The sequence below is a fragment of the Sinohyriopsis cumingii genome, chromosome 11, assembly GCF_028554795.1.
Source record: "Sinohyriopsis cumingii isolate HCF-2022 chromosome 11, ASM2855479v2, whole genome shotgun sequence".
Taxonomy (NCBI): domain Eukaryota; kingdom Metazoa; phylum Mollusca; class Bivalvia; order Unionida; family Unionidae; genus Sinohyriopsis; species Sinohyriopsis cumingii.
This window is the reverse complement of record NC_142971.1, coordinates 99,992,700-100,010,272: the sequence shown is the minus strand read 5'-3', so window position 1 is coordinate 100,010,272 and position 17,573 is coordinate 99,992,700. Positions and strand designations below refer to the sequence as shown.

The 17,573-nt window shown below is 36.3% G+C and overlaps 4 non-coding genes across 4 annotated transcripts; all 4 read left to right on the top strand.

Moving 5' to 3' along the window:
• Positions 1–2,360: 2,360 nt before the first annotated feature.
• On the top strand, positions 2,361–2,433 carry Trnak-uuu (transfer RNA lysine (anticodon UUU)). Its single transcript has one exon. It is a non-coding gene; the product is annotated as a tRNA-Lys (tRNA).
• A 7,390-nt stretch (positions 2,434–9,823) lies between these two features.
• On the top strand, positions 9,824–9,896 carry Trnak-uuu (transfer RNA lysine (anticodon UUU)). The gene has a single exon. It is a non-coding gene; the product is annotated as a tRNA-Lys (tRNA).
• A 3,654-nt stretch (positions 9,897–13,550) lies between these two features.
• On the top strand, positions 13,551–13,623 carry Trnak-uuu (transfer RNA lysine (anticodon UUU)). Its single transcript has one exon. It is a non-coding gene; the product is annotated as a tRNA-Lys (tRNA).
• Positions 13,624–17,263: 3,640 nt separating this feature from the next.
• Positions 17,264–17,336, top strand: Trnak-uuu (transfer RNA lysine (anticodon UUU)). Its single transcript has one exon. It is a non-coding gene; the product is annotated as a tRNA-Lys (tRNA).
• The last annotated feature ends 237 nt before the right edge of the window (positions 17,337–17,573 follow it).

Genomic DNA, 17,573 nt, shown 5'->3' with positions numbered 1-17,573 from the left:
TCATTAATTTACCTTTCATAGCCGATTTTACCAACCATGAGGCCAATTTTTCTTTGACGGATTTATCGGGAATAGCATTTAATGCGTGAATTAATTTTACATCCGCGATATGACGCTGTTGCAGATCGCTACTTTTGTAAGCAACATCATGACCATGACACGCCTTATCGATAGCGTTTATTGGATACTCACCGGGTTTGGGCTGATTTTGATCATCGAGTCTAATATCTAATCGTGTTCCGGGGCCACAGTAGTTATATCCTGGGAGGTGTTTTTCTCCTGGATACTTTGCCCACGGTGTTCCGGGGAGTTTTGCCAATTTGGCTGCGATGTCACCTCCTCGCTTTTTTTTAAAACATCTCCGGGTCTAATAGAAATAAATCTAAATTTCTTTGTACCGCATTGTACACACTTACCAGTAAGCGCCGATCTGTTATTTCTTGTTGTAGCGGTTGTTATATCATTTGTGCCAGTACGTACTCTACACTTCACACAATATAGATCCATAATTTATGTATAGAAATATGAATATAATTGATTTTTCGGCGACTAAAACAAGAGAACCAGTTAAGCATGTTGCAGCGTTACCAAACTCGATCCGGATGATTATCATCGGACCATCTGGATCCGGCAAGACGCAATTGTTACTCAATTTAATAATGAGATGGATGAAGTGGGATAAGTTGTATTTGGTTGCTCCTAGCGTAGATGATCAACGATGCTACGAGGTGTTGAAAGATTTCAACGAGAATGCATCAGCGATCGCTAAAAAAAATGTCATCGAGTTTATTACAGATATCAATGATGCACCGGGTATTGATGATATTGATGGCGACGTTAACAATCTAGTCGTGTACGATGATGTTATGTTAGACAATCAAAAAAACCCAGCTAGGATATTTTCCAGAGGCAGGCATAAAAACACTGACGTGATATATGTCACTCAACGATACACTCAGATTCCAAAAGTAATCAGAGACAACTGTAATATTCTTGCTGTGTTCAACGGCGTTGATACACACACGCTACGAAATATTTGGCAGACATGGTGCGGCGGTGACATGGACTTTAATGGTTTTCGAAACTTCTTTAGTCATGCTCAGTCGACCCCACATGGATTCGTAACGATAAATTTACATGATCCTCGGACACGATATCGTATCGGACTTGACCAAATATTCGGTTAGTTGTAAATAATTTTCATTGTAAATAACCACTTAGCAGCAGAGGGGGCGATGACATCGACGCGGTCGTCGATGTGCTTACCGGACGCTGACGACGCTGGGGATCGGCGCGCAGAAGGTGTTAATTAAACCAAATGACGACGCGACGATCCCCCAACGACGTCGTCGTTTTTTTTTTTACCAGGCGCTGACGACACTAGATCGTTGAGTTGCAGAAAGTAATAATTAAGCAAAATAACGATTGGACAAAATGTCCGATTCGCCCCCTCTGCTGCTGGAGTTCGTGGGATCGATCCCCGGCCGAGTCATACCAAAGACTTACAAATATGGTACTAACAGCTGCCTCGCTTGGGGCTCAGCATTAAGAGGTTAGTGTTAGGACTGGTCGGAGGGATCTCAGGATAAAGTGACTGGGTGGGACATCATGCCACATGTCTGCGGCATGATGCCCCAGTGCTAGCCATCACTATAAACTGCCACACTGCAGACATCGTAGTGATATGACTGAAAAATTCTTAAAAGCTACCTTAAAAATACAAATCACATGCACACACAAACACACACACACACACACACACACACACACACACAAATCTCCCATGTCGTAGAAATAAAACCACCACATCTAACACAACACCTTCCGTATTTATGTATTTTCTCCTGTACCGATCCATAGAAGAAAATCACAAATATGTATAGAGAACAATTAATTGGAAGCAAGTTTATCAACTTACAGGTACTATTTAATTGATTATGTAGTGTGTAAGCATTGCTTTCTCTGGAAACAAAAAATTTCAAGATAGGTGATTTTCACATGTGTAATTAACTGAGAGAAATTAAGGAAAGAATGCGAAGATTTAAGAGAAGAGCAGAAGGATAGTGTTTGTGTTGTCCGGACTGTAAAATCATAACTGTTAACACAAAGAAACAATGACTAGTCTTAACTTTAGCAACTTGCTCGGCTAATGACACATTTGTGCATTTCCTTATGCAGCAAAATTTAAATTCCTCCGTGAATGGTTGATTGCCATATAAACTGGATTATTGTTTCCATAAGGGGCTAACATCTAAGATCCAATCAATCCTAGACGCTAGCTATGTGAAATTGATGAGATAACGATTAACCATGTTGCGCATAACTACCCGAGCCAACATTCGACCATGCATTAACAAGTAGCCCGCCTAGCTCAGTCGGTAGAGCATCAGACTTTTAATCTGAGGGACGTGAGTTCGAGTCTCACGGTGGGCGTACAATTTTTAATAACATTACAAATTTATACTACACTTTGTACACGCGTCTATTTGGCTACAAATAGGTGTGATGGTAAATGTCCCACAGAAACGTTTTCTTTTCTCATATAATCATTTTTATGTTGAATTTTGATATCCTCTTCTTCAAATTCATTAGCTTGTCAATGTCTTTCTGGTTTCGACACAGCCCTCATAAAGGTACTGATTATGGTAGTGACCCTGTATGTACCCATCCAGATAAAAAGTGAATGAAATATGTAAGTTCATTTACATTATCTATATACTTCTATTGAAGCCTTTTGTTTTGTAATTCAATAGTGTTGGGATTTTTCTATCCTATCCTTGTACTGGTGTATATTTTTGTTTGTTATCTAATATTTTCGAGCTCTTAGCGCTTTAACGTCTCAGGCGCTGTACTAAGTCCACATAATTATTATTATTATTATTATTATTATTATTATTATTATTATTATTGTTATTATTATTATTATCAATTGTGGCAATTTCCAAAATAATGATAACTAATTCATCCCAATTATTTCTTCATTTTGATTTTGCAACTAAAATTGTAAGTCAGCAAAAATTCATTTTTAGGACTAACATATTTCTTTCTTTGCTTTTTTTTTTTTTTGATCATTTTTTTTTTTTTTTTTTGTTCTTCTTTTTTTGTTTTAACCATTGATATCACCTCACCGGATTGCGCGATCCTTTTGGCCACTGCTTTCGAATGTCCGATAGCCCGTAATCATACTTCCCACAAAACTGTGAACTCATTATTGTAACCTTCATGACTTGATCTAAGATAGGTTTCTTTCACATATGTACGGTGCAGTTTTTATTTTCTCCACGTTGCAAAGTTTCATCTAACTCATCAGAACAGGAAAGAACTGACAGTACCTTGCAGTGCTAGTCTCTTTTCTTCTCTTCAATTTAAGACATATTAACTTTTAGTCGCAGATTTTAAAATTCCTTTGAGATTTGTGTTACATTGCGAATTATATATTATGTTATTGTTTGAATCGTAAGATTAATGCATTTAATTCTCAAACGATGCATTGCATTCTTTAGCTTACTTAAATCGAGAACTATTATCAAAACTCGCAATTGATAAATCATTTTAAAAAGATCCATATTTTCATTCATTTAGATTGAGCATCCGAAACTGGACGGCAATTTTAAGACTTAGTATTTTAATTTTAAGACTTAGTATTTTCACCAATACAATCATCGCATTCTATACCGCGATGTTGTGACCACCGAATTCAGGTGTCCGAGAGGCGGTGATCGTACCTCCATTAAAACCGTGAACACATCCTGCATGCATATCTCATGCAGTTATTGTTGATTGAACCGAGAAGTCTTTATACGTCTTCACGGTGCATTCTTCGTTTTGTCTCCGTTACAACGTTTGAGTAAACTCTTTAGAACACGAAACAACTGATAGTAGCTTGCAGTGGTAGTGTCTCATTACTTTAAACATATTGTCTGTTAGGTGGAGCTTTTAGACTGGCGTTGACTTTTGTGCTTCTGTCCGTATTTTTAATAATATTCGTATCATAATATGAATGCATTCAATTTGCATATGATATAGTGGATGCGTTAGATTTACTGGAATCAAGAAGAAATGCTGACAGAATGATCAACATATCTTAGAGTTGATTAAATTGGGTACTCTATCCCGTTCGCATGGACATGTGGATACGCTCTCATTTAGGGACATTTTAGGAAAGGAGAGAAATACTTGCAGGTATATCTATATTCATTTTGACAACAATTGAAAATCAGTGGAAGCTAAATCATAACCACCTACCCTCGGACTTTCACCCATGACCCTTAGATTAAATGTCGGATGCTCTAGCGACTGAGATTGGGGCACTACTCATCCAAATTCTGTCAGTTTGTCAGTCTCGGATTTTGCTGCGTAGCCCTTTCCATTACATATTTAAAGGGCGCGGCCATGTTTGTATCACATGACGTTTAGCACTTATGGTGCAGATAGATGCCCAGAGCTCGGTTCAAACGAAAATGCTTTTCTTTACATTTCACGTTAATATCATTTAATTGCACAAGTCTTTGGAATTAAGAGTTTTTTGTTATGAAAACATAATTCAGTAAATGCGTCCCCCACTGCTGCCATCATATTTGCAATTCCAGTAATGCTGCATATTAGTTCGTTAACTGAGAAATGAATAGTATTACGAATCTATGGTCATACACTAAAAAACAAACATAAGCAAAACCAAAACGGTTTCTAATACTGAACAAATAATTCAGTTAACAAAATTGTAAAATGAAAATATAAGAGGGACTTACAGCATTATGAATTGCATCCAAAATCATCCCAAAATGTTATCTTCAAGTCCAAAGGAATAGAATGTTCCGAATAAAATCTACATCCTCAAATGCATTGGTCTACCAACAGTTCTGATATATCACAATGGCATTTTCAAGAATTCCTTAGAAATAATTCACAATAGGCCAAAAATAATATTTTAACCCACGTAGCATTTTGTGGCTCCAATGAATAATTCAAACAAATGTTTGCTTCCAAATAATATCTAAACACAACAATAAATATACCTGAAGAATAATGTTACAAGAAGAACATACAAAATATGACTGACCAAATAGTCCAACTCCACGTACTTAAATACAGACAATAAGGAGTGAAAACTCATTAGCTACTACTCACTACGTGACAATGAACAAATATCCCTAAAACCTCCGGTGGCCTAGTAATTACAGCGTACGCCTCGGATGCGGGAGTTCGTGGGATCGATCCCCGGCCAAGTCATACCAAAGACTTACAAATATGGTACTAACAGCTGCCTTGCTTGGGGCTCAGCATTAAGAGGTTAGTGTTAGGACTGGTCGGCCGGATCTCAGGATAAAGTGACTGGGTGGGACATCATGCCACATGTCTGCGGCATGATGCCCCAGTGCTAGCCATCACTATAAACTGCCACACTGCAGACATTGTAGCGATATGACTGAAAAATTCTTAAAAGCTACCTTAAAAATACAAATCACATGCACACACAAACACACACACACACAAACACACACACACACAAATCTCCCATGTCGTAGAAATAAAACCACCACATCTAACACAACACCTTCCGTATTTATGTATTTTCTCCTGTACCGATCCATAGAAGAAAATCACAAATATGTATAGAGAACAATTAATTGGAAGCAAGTTTATCAACTTACAGGTACTATTTAATTGATTATGTAGTGTGTAAGCATTGCTTTCTCTGGAAACAAAAAATTTCAAGATAGGTGATTTTCACATGTGTAATTAACTGAGAGAAATTAAGGAAAGAATGCGAAGATTTAAGAGAAGAGCAGAAGGATAGTGTTTGTGTTGTCCGGACTGTAAAATCATAACTGTTAACACAAAGAAACAATGACTAGTCTTAACTTTAGCAACTTGCTCGGCTAATGACACATTTGTGCATTTCCTTAGGCAGCAAAATTTAAATTCCTCCGTGAATGGTTGATTGCCATATAAACTGGATTATTGTTTCCATAAGGGGCTAACATCTAAGATCCAATCAATCCTAGACGCTAGCTATGTGAAATTGATGAGATAACGATTAACCATGTTGCGCATAACTACCGGAGCCAACATTCGACCATGCATTAACAAGTAGCCCGCCTAGCTCAGTCGGTAGAGCATCAGACTTTTAATCTGAGGGTCGTGAGTTCGAGTCCCACGGTGTGCGTATAATTTTTAATACCATTACAAATTTATACTACACTTTGTACACGCGTCTGTTTGGCTACAAATAGGTGTGATGGTAAATGTCCCACAGAAACGTTTTCTTTTCTCATATAATCATTTTTATGTTGAATTTTGATATCCTCTTCTTCAAATTCATTAGCTTGTCAATGTCTTTCTGGTTTCGACACAGCCCTCATAAAGGTACTGATTATGGTAGTGACCCTGTATGTACCCATCCAGATAAAAAGTGAATGAAATATGTAAGTTCATTTACATATTCTATATACTTCTATTGAAGCGTTTTGTTTTGTAATTCAATAGTGTTGGGATTTTTCTATCCTATCCTTGTACTGGTGTATATTTTTGTTTGTTATCTAATATTTTCGAGCTCTTAGCGCTTTAACGTCTCAGGCGCTGTACTAAGTCCACATAATTATTATTATTATTATTATTATTATTATTATTATTATCATTATTATTATTATTATTATCAATTGTGGCAATTTCCAAAATAATGATAAATAATTCATCCCAATTATGTCTTCATTTTGATTTTGCAACTAAAATTGTAAGTCAGCAAAAATTCATTTTTAGGACTAACATATTTCTTTCTTTGCTTTTTTTTTTTTTTTTGGTCATTTTTCTTTTTTTTTTTTGTTCTTCTTTTTTTGTTTTAACCATTGATATCACCTCACCGGATTGCGCGATCCTTTTGGCCACTGCTTTCGAATGTCCGATAGCCCGTAATCATACTTCCCACAAAACTGAACTCATTATTGTAACCTTCATGACTTGATCTAAGATAGGTTTCTTTCACATATGTACGGTGCAGTTTTTATTTTATCCACGTTGCAAAGTTTCATCTAACTCATCAGAACAGGAAAGAACTGACAGTACCTTGCAGTGCTAGTCTCTTTTCTTCTCTTCAATTTAAGACATATTAACTTTTAGTCGCAGATTTTAAAATTCCTTTGAGATTTGTGTTACATTGCGAATTATATATTATGTTATTGTTTGAATCGTAAGATTAATGCATTTAATTCTCAAACGATGCATTGCATTCTTTAGCTTACTTAAATCGAGAACTATTATCAAAACTCGCAATTGATAAATCATTTTAAAAAGATCCATATTTTCATTCATTTAGATTGAGCATCCGAAACTGGACGGCAATTTTAAGACTTAGTATTTTAATTTTAAGACTTAGTATTTTCACCAATACAATCATCGCATTCTATACCGCGATGTTGTGACCACCGAATTCAGGTGTCCGAGAGGCGGTGATCGTACCTCCATTAAAACCGTGAACACATCCTGCATGCATATCTCATGCAGTTATTGTTGATTGAACCGAGAAGTCTTTATACGTCTTCACGGTGCATTCTTCGTTTTGTCTCCGTTACAACGTTTGAGTAAACTCTTTAGAACACGAAACAACTGATAGTAGCTTGCAGTGGTAGTGTCTCATTACTTTAAACATATTGTCTGTTAGGTGGAGCTTTTAGACTGGCGTTGACTTTTGTGCTTCTGTCCGTATTTTTAATAATATTCGTATCATAATATGAATGCATTCAATTTGCATATGATATAGTGGATGCGTTAGATTTACTGGAATCAAGAAGAAATGCTGACAGAATGATCAACATATCTTAGAGTTGATTAAATTGGGTACTCTATCCCGTTCGCATGGACATGTGGATACGCTCTCATTTAGGGACATTTTAGGAAAGGAGAGAAATACTTGCAGGTATATCTATATTCATTTTGACAACAATTGAAAATCAGTGGAAGCTAAATCATAACCACCTACCCTCGGACTTTCACCCATGACCCTTAGATTAAATGTCGGATGCTCTAGCGACTGAGATTGGGGCACTACTCATCCAAATTCTGTCAGTTTGTCAGTCTCGGATTTTGCTGCGTAGCCCTTTCCATTACATATTTAAAGGGCGCGGCCATGTTTGTATCACATGACGTTTAGCACTTATGGTGCAGATAGATGCCCAGAGCTCGGTTCAAACGAAAATGCTTTTCTTTACATTTCACGTTAATATCATTTAATTGCACAAGTCTTTGGAATTAAGAGTTTTTTGTTATGAAAACATAATTCAGTAAATGCGTCCCCCACTGCTGCCATCATATTTGCATTTCCAGTAATGCTGCATATTAGTTCGTTAACTGAGAAATGAATAGTATTACGAATCTATGGTCATACACTAAAAAACAAACATAAGCAAAACCAAAACGGTTTCTAATACTGAACAAATAATTCAGTTAACAAAATTGTAAAATGAAAATATAAGAGGGACTTACAGCATTATGAATTGCATCCAAAATCATCCCAAAATGTTATCTTCAAGTCCAAAGGAATAGAATGTTCCGAATAAAATCTACATCCTCAAATGCATTGGTCTACCAACAGTTCTGATATATCACAATGGCATTTTCAAGAATTCCTTAGAAATAATTCACAATAGGCCAAAAATAATATTTTAACCCACGTAGCATTTTGTGGCTCCAATGAATAATTCAAACAAATGTTTGCTTCCAAATAATATCTAAACACAACAATAAATATACCTGAAGAATAATGTTACAAGAAGAACATACAAAATATGACTGACCAAATAGTCCAACTCCACGTACTTAAATACAGACAATAAGGAGTGAAAACTCATTAGCTACTACTCACTACGTGACAATGAACAAATATCCCTAAAACCTCCGGTGGCCTAGTAATTACAGCGTACGCCTCGGATGCGGGAGTTCGTGGGATCGATCCCCGGCCAAGTCATACCAAAGACTTACAAATATGGTACTAACAGCTGCCTTGCTTGGGGCTCAGCATTAAGAGGTTAGTGTTAGGACTGGTCGGCCGGATCTCAGGATAAAGTGACTGGGTGGGACATCATGCCACATGTCTGCGGCATGATGCCCCAGTGCTAGCCATCACTATAAACTGCCACACTGCAGACATTGTAGCGATATGACTGAAAAATTCTTAAAAGCTACCTTAAAAATACAAATCACATGCACACACAAACACACACACACACAAACACACACACACACAAATCTCCCATGTCGTAGAAATAAAACCACCACATCTAACACAACACCTTCCGTATTTATGTATTTTCTCCTGTACCGATCCATAGAAGAAAATCACAAATATGTATAGAGAACAATTAATTGGAAGCAAGTTTATCAACTTACAGGTACTATTTAATTGATTATGTAGTGTGTAAGCATTGCTTTCTCTGGAAACAAAAAATTTCAAGATAGGTGATTTTCACATGTGTAATTAACTGAGAGAAATTAAGGAAAGAATGCGAAGATTTAAGAGAAGAGCAGAAGGATAGTGTTTGTGTTGTCCGGACTGTAAAATCATAACTGTTAACACAAAGAAACAATGACTAGTCTTAACTTTAGCAACTTGCTCGGCTAATGACACATTTGTGCATTTCCTTATGCAGCAAAATTTAAATTCCTCCGTGAATGGTTGATTGCCATATAAACTGGATTATTGTTTCCATAAGGGGCTAACATCTAAGATCCAATCAATCCTAGACGCTAGCTATGTGAAATTGATGAGATAACGATTAACCATGTTGCGCATAACTACCCGAGCCAACATTCGACCATGCATTAACATGTAGCCCGCCTAGCTCAGTCGGTAGAGCATCAGACTTTTAATCTGAGGGTCGTGAGTTCGAGTCCCACGGTGGGCGTACAATTTTTAATACCATTACAAATTTATACTACACTTTGTACACGCGTCTATTTGGCTACAAATAGGTGTGATGGTAAATGTCCCACAGAAACGTTTTCTTTTCTCATATAATCATTTTTATGTTGAATTTTGATATCCTCTTCTTCAAATTCATTAGCTTGTCAATGTCTTTCTGGTTTCGACACAGCCCTCATAAAGGTACTGATTATGGTAGTGACCCTGTATGTACCCATCCAGATAAAAAGTGAATGAAATATGTAAGTTCATTTACATTATCTATATACTTCTATTGAAGCCTTTTGTCTTGTAATTCAATAGTGTTGGGATTTTTCTATCCTATCCTTGTACTGGTGTATATTTTTGTTTGTTATCTAATATTTTCGAGCTCTTAGCGCTTTAACGTCTCAGGCGCTTTACTAAGTCCACATAATTATTATTATTATTATTATTATTATTATTATTATTATTATTATTATTATCAATTGTGGCAATTTCCAAAATAATGATAAATAATTCATCCCAATTATTTCTTCATTTTCATTTTGCAACTAAAATTGTAAGTCAGCAAGAATTCATTTTTAGGACTAACATATTTCTTTCTTTGCTTTTTTTTTTTTGATCATTTTTTTTTTTGTTTTGTTCTTCTTTTTTTGTTTTAACCATTGATATCACCTCACCGGATTGCGCGATCCTTTTGGCCACTGCTTTCGAATGTCCGATAGCCCGTAATCATACTTCCCACAAAACTGAACTCATTATTGTAACCTTCATGACTTGATCTAAGATAGGTTTCTTTCACATATGTACGGTGCAGTTTTTATTTTCTCCACGTTGCAAAGTTTCATCTAACTCATCAGAACAGGAAAGAACTGACAGTACCTTGCAGTGCTAGTCTCTTTTCTTCTCTTCAATTTAAGACATATTAACTTTTAGTCGCAGATTTTAAAATTCCTTTGAGATTTGTGTTACATTGCGAATTATATATTATGTTATTGTTTGAATCGTAAGATTAATGCATTTAATTCTCAAACGATGCATTGCATTCTTCAGCTTACTTAAATCGAGAACTATTATCAAAACTCGCAATTGATAAATCATTTTAAAAAGATCCATATTTTCATTCATTTACATTGAGCATCCGAAACTGGACGGCAATTTTAAGACTTAGTATTTTAATTTTAAGACTTAGTATTTTCACCAATACAATCATCGCATTCTATACCGCGATGTTGTGACCACCGAATTCAGGTGTCCGAGAGGCGGTGATCGTACCTCCATTAAAACCGTGAACACATCCTGCATGCATATCTCATGCAGTTATTGTTGATTGAACCGAGAAGTCTTTATACGTCTTCACGGTGCATTCTTCGTTTTGTCTCCGTTACAACGTTTGAGTAAACTCTTTAGAACACGAAACAACTGATAGTAGCTTGCAGTGGTAGTGTCTCATTACTTTAAACATATTGTCTGTTAGGTGGAGCTTTTAGACTGGCGTTGACTTTTGTGCTTCTGTCCGTATTTTTAATAATATTCGTATCATAATATGAATGCATTCAATTTGCATATGATATAGTGGATGCGTTAGATTTACTGGAATCAAGAAGAAATGCTGACAGAATGATCAACATATCTTAGAGTTGATTAAATTGGGTACTCTATCCCGTTCGCATGGACATGTGGATACGCTCTCATTTAGGGACATTTTAGGAAAGGAGAGAAATACTTGCAGGTATATCTATATTCATTTTGACAACAATTGAAAATCAGTGGAAGCTAAATCATAACCACCTACCCTCGGACTTTCACCCATGACCCTTAGATTAAATGTCGGATGCTCTAGCGACTGAGATTGGGGCACTACTCATCCAAATTCTGTCAGTTTGTCAGTCTCGGATTTTGCTGCGTAGCCCTTTCCATTACATATTTAAAGGGCGCGGCCATGTTTGTATCACATGACGTTTAGCACTTATGGTGCAGATAGATGCCCAGAGCTCGGTTCAAACGAAAATGCTTTTCTTTACATTTCACGTTAATATCATTTAATTGCACAAGTCTTTGGAATTAAGAGTTTTTTGTTATGAAAACATAATTCAGTAAATGCGTCCCCCACTGCTGCCATCATATTTGCATTTCCAGTAATGCTGCATATTAGTTCGTTAACTGAGAAATGAATGAGTCATAATTACCCAATAGTATTACGAATCTATGGTCATACACTAAAAAACAAACATAAGCAAAACCAAAACGGTTTCTAATACTGAACAAATAATTCAGTTAACAAAATTGTAAAATGAAAATATAAGAGGGACTTACAGCATTATGAATTGCATCCAAAATCATCCCAAAATGTTATCTTCAAGTCCAAAGGAATAGAATGTTCCGAATAAAATCTACATCCTCAAATGCATTGGTCTACCAACAGTTCTGATATATCACAATGGCATTTTCAAGAATTCTTTAGAAATAATTCACAATAGGCCAAAAATAATATTTTAACCCACATAGCATTTTGTGGCTCCAATGAATAATTCAAACAAATGTTTGCTTCCAAATAATATCTAAACACAACAATAAATATACCTGAAGAATAATGTTACAAGAAGAACATACAAAATATGACTGACCAAATAGTCCAACTCCACGTACTTAAATACAGACAATAAGGAGTGAAAACTCATTAGCTACTACTCACTACGTGACAATGAACAAATATCCCTAAAAGCTCCGGTGGCCTAGTAATAACAGCGTACGCCTCGGATGCGGGAGTTCGTGGGATCGATCCCCGGCCGAGTCATACCAAAGACTTACAAATATGGTACTAACAGCTGCCTCGCTTGGGGCTCAGCATTAAGAGGTTAGTGTTAGGACTGGTCGGAGGGATCTCAGGATAAAGTGACTGGGTGGGACATCATGCCACATGTCTGCGGCATGATGCCCCAGTGCTAGCCATCACTATAAACTGCCACACTGCAGACATCGTAGTGATATGACTGAAAAATTCTTAAAAGCTACCTTAAAAATACAAATCACATGCACACACAAACACACACACACACACACACACACAAATCTCCCATGTCGTAGAAATAAAACCACCACATCTAACACAACACCTTCCGTATTTATGTATTTTCTCCTGTACCGATCCATAGAAGAAAATCACAAATATGTATAGAGAACAATTAATTGGAAGCAAGTTTATCAACTTACAGGTACTATTTAATTGATTATGTAGTGTGTAAGCATTGCTTTCTCTGGAAACAAAAAATTTCAAGATAGGTGATTTTCACATGTGTAATTAACTGAGAGAAATTAAGGAAAGAATGCGAAGATTTAAGAGAAGAGCAGAAGGATAGTGTTTGTGTTGTCCGGACTGTAAAATCATAACTGTTAACACAAAGAAACAATGACTAGTCTTAACTTTAGCAACTTGCTCGGCTAATGACACATTTGTGCATTTCCTTATGCAGCAAAATTTAAATTCCTCCGTGAATGGTTGATTGCCATATAAACTGGATTATTGTTTCCATAAGGGGCTAACATCTAAGATCCAATCAATCCTAGACGCTAGCTATGTGAAATTGATGAGATAACGATTAACCATGTTGCGCATAACTACCCGAGCCAACATTCGACCATGCATTAACAAGTAGCCCGCCTAGCTCAGTCGGTAGAGCATCAGACTTTTAATCTGAGGGACGTGAGTTCGAGTCCCACGGTGGGCGTACAATTTTTAATACCATTACAAATTTATACTACACTTTGTACACGCGTCTATTTGGCTACAAATAGGTGTGATGGTAAATGTCCCACAGAAACGTTTTCTTTTCTCATATAATCATTTTTATGTTGAATTTTGATATCCTCTTCTTCAAATTCATTAGCTTGTCAATGTCTTTCTGGTTTCGACACAGCCCTCATAAAGGTACTGATTATGGTAGTGACCCTGTATGTACCCATCCAGATAAAAAGTGAATGAAATATGTAAGTTCATTTACATTATCTATATACTTCTATTGAAGCCTTTTGTTTTGTAATTCAATAGTGTTGGGATTTTTCTATCCTATCCTTGTACTGGTGTATATTTTTGTTTGTTATCTAATATTTTCGAGCTCTTAGCGCTTTAACGTCTCAGGCGCTGTACTAAGTCCACATAATTATTATTATTATTATTATTATTATTGTTATTATTATTATTATCAATTGTGGCAATTTCCAAAATAATGATAACTGATTCATCCCAATTATTTCTTCATTTTGATTTTGCAACTAAAATTGTAAGTCAGCAAAAATTCATTTTTAGGACCAACATATTTCTTTCTTTGCTTTTTTTTTTTTTTGATCATTTTTTTTTTTTTTTTTCGTTCTTCTTTTTTTGTTTTAACCATTGATATCACCTCACCGGATTGCGCGATCCTTTTGGCCACTGCTTTCGAATGTCCGATAGCCCGTAATCATACTTCCCACAAAACTGAACTCATTATTGTAACCTTCATGACTTGATCTAAGATAGGTTTCTTTCACATATGTACGGTGCAGTTTTTATTTTCTCCACGTTGCAAAGTTTCATCTAACTCATCAGAACAGGAAAGAACTGACAGTACCTTGCAGTGCTAGTCTCTTTTCTTCTCTTCAATTTAAGACATATTAACTTTTAGTCGCAGATTTTAAAATTCCTTTGAGATTTGTGTTACATTGCGAATTATATATTATGTTATTGTTTGAATCGTAAGATTAATGCATTTAATTCTCAAACGATGCATTGCATTCTTTAGCTTACTTAAATCGAGAACTATTATCAAAACTCGCAATTGATAAATCATTTTAAAAAGATCCATATTTTCATTCATTTAGATTGAGCATCCTAAACTGGACGGCAATTTTAAGACTTAGTATTTTAATTTTAAGACTTAGTATTTTCACCAATACAATCATCGCATTCTATACCGCGATGTTGTGACCACCGAATTCAGGTGTCCGAGAGGCGGTGATCGTACCTCCATTAAAACCGTGAACACATCCTGCATGCATATCTCATGCAGTTATTGTTGATTGAACCGAGAAGTCTTTATACGTCTTCACGGTGCATTCTTCGTTTTGTCTCCGTTACAACGTTTGAGTAAACTCTTTAGAACACGAAACAACTGATAGTAGCTTGCAGTGGTAGTGTCTCATTACTTTAAACATATTGTCTGTTAGGTGGAGCTTTTAGACTGGCGTTGACTTTTGTGCTTCTGTCCGTATTTTTAATAATATTCGTATCATAATATGAATGCATTCAATTTGCATATGATATAGTGGATGCGTTAGATTTACTGGAATCAAGAAGAAATGCTGACAGAATGATCAACATATCTTAGAGTTGATTAAATTGGGTACTCTATCCCGTTCGCATGGACATGTGGATACGCTCTCATTTAGGGACATTTTAGGAAAGGAGAGAAATACTTGCAGGTATATCTATATTCATTTTGACAACAATTGAAAATCAGTGGAAGCTAAATCATAACCACCTACCCTCGGACTTTCACCCATGACCCTTAGATTAAATGTCGGATGCTCTAGCGACTGAGATTGGGGCACTACTCATCCAAATTCTGTCAGTTTGTCAGTCTCGGATTTTGCTGCGTAGCCCTTTCCATTACATATTTAAAGGGCGCGGCCATGTTTGTATCACATGACGTTTAGCACTTATGGTGCAGATAGATGCCCAGAGCTCGGTTCAAACGAAAATGCTTTTCTTTACATTTCACGTTAATATCATTTAATTGCACAAGTCTTTGGAATTAAGAGTTTTTTGTTATGAAAACATAATTCAGTAAATGCGTCCCCCACTGCTGCCATCATATTTGCATTTCCAGTAATGCTGCATATTAGTTCGTTAACTGAGAAATGAATAGTATTACGAATCTATGGTCATACACTAAAAAACAAACATAAGCAAAACCAAAACGGTTTCTAATACTGAACAAATAATTCAGTTAACAAAATTGTAAAATGAAAATATAAGAGGGACTTACAGCATTATGAATTGCATCCAAAATCATCCCAAAATGTTATCTTCAAGTCCAAAGGAATAGAATGTTCCGAATAAAATCTACATCCTCAAATGCATTGGTCTACCAACAGTTCTGATATATCACAATGGCATTTTCAAGAATTCCTTAGAAATAATTCACAATAGGCCAAAAATAATATTTTAACCCACGTAGCATTTTGTGGCTCCAATGAATAATTCAAACAAATGTTTGCTTCCAAATAATATCTAAACACAACAATAAATATACCTGAAGAATAATGTTACAAGAAGAACATACAAAATATGACTGACCAAATAGTCCAACTCCACGTACTTAAATACAGACAATAAGGAGTGAAAACTCATTAGCTACTACTCACTACGTGACAATGAACAAATATCCCTAAAACCTCCGGTGGCCTAGTAATTACAGCGTACGCCTCGGATGCGGGAGTTCGTGGGATCGATCCCCGGCCAAGTCATACCAAAGACTTACAAATATGGTACTAACAGCTGCCTTGCTTGGGGCTCAGCATTAAGAGGTTAGTGTTAGGACTGGTCGGCCGGATCTCAGGATAAAGTGACTGGGTGGGACATCATGCCACATGTCTGCGGCATGATGCCCCAGTGCTAGCCATCACAATAAACTGCCACACTGCAGACATTGTAGCGATATGACTGAAAAATTCTTAAAAGCTACCTTAAAAATACAAATCACATGCACACACAAACACACACACACACAAACACACACACACACAAATCTCCCATGTCGTAGAAATAAAACCACCACATCTAACACAACACCTTCCGTATTTATGTATTTTCTCCTGTACCGATCCATAGAAGAAAATCACAAATATGTATAGAGAACAATTAATTGGAAGCAAGTTTATCAACTTACAGGTACTATTTAATTGATTATGTAGTGTGTAAGCATTGCTTTCTCTGGAAACAAAAAATTTCAAGATAGGTGATTTTCACATGTGTAATTAACTGAGAGAAATTAAGGAAAGAATGCGAAGATTTAAGAGAAGAGAGGAAGGATAGTGTTTGTGTTGTCCGGACTGTAAAATCATAACTGTTAACACAAAGAAACAATGACTAGTCTTAACTTTAGCAACTTGCTCGGCTAATGACACATTTGTGCATTTCCTTATGCAGCAAAATTTAAATTCCTCCGTGAATGGTTGATTGCCATATAAACTGGATTATTGTTTCCATAAGGGGCTAACATCTAAGATCCAATCAATCCTAGACGCTAGCTATGTGAAATTGATGAGATAACGATTAACCATGTTGCGCATAACTACCCGAGCCAACATTCGACCATGCATTAACATGTAGCCCGCCTAGCTCAGTCGGTAGAGCATCAGACTTTTAATCTGAGGGTCGTGAGTTCGAGTCCCACGGTGGGCGTACAATTTTTAATACCATTACAAATTTATACTACACTTTGTACACGCGTCTATTTGGCTACAAATAGGTGTGATGGTAAATGTCCCACAGAAACGTTTTCTTTTCTCATATAATCATTTTTATGTTGAATTTTGATATCCTCTTCTTCAAATTCATTAGCTTGTCAATGTCTTTCTGGTTTCGACACAGCCCTCATAAAGGTACTGATTATGGTAGTGACCCTGTATGTACCCATCC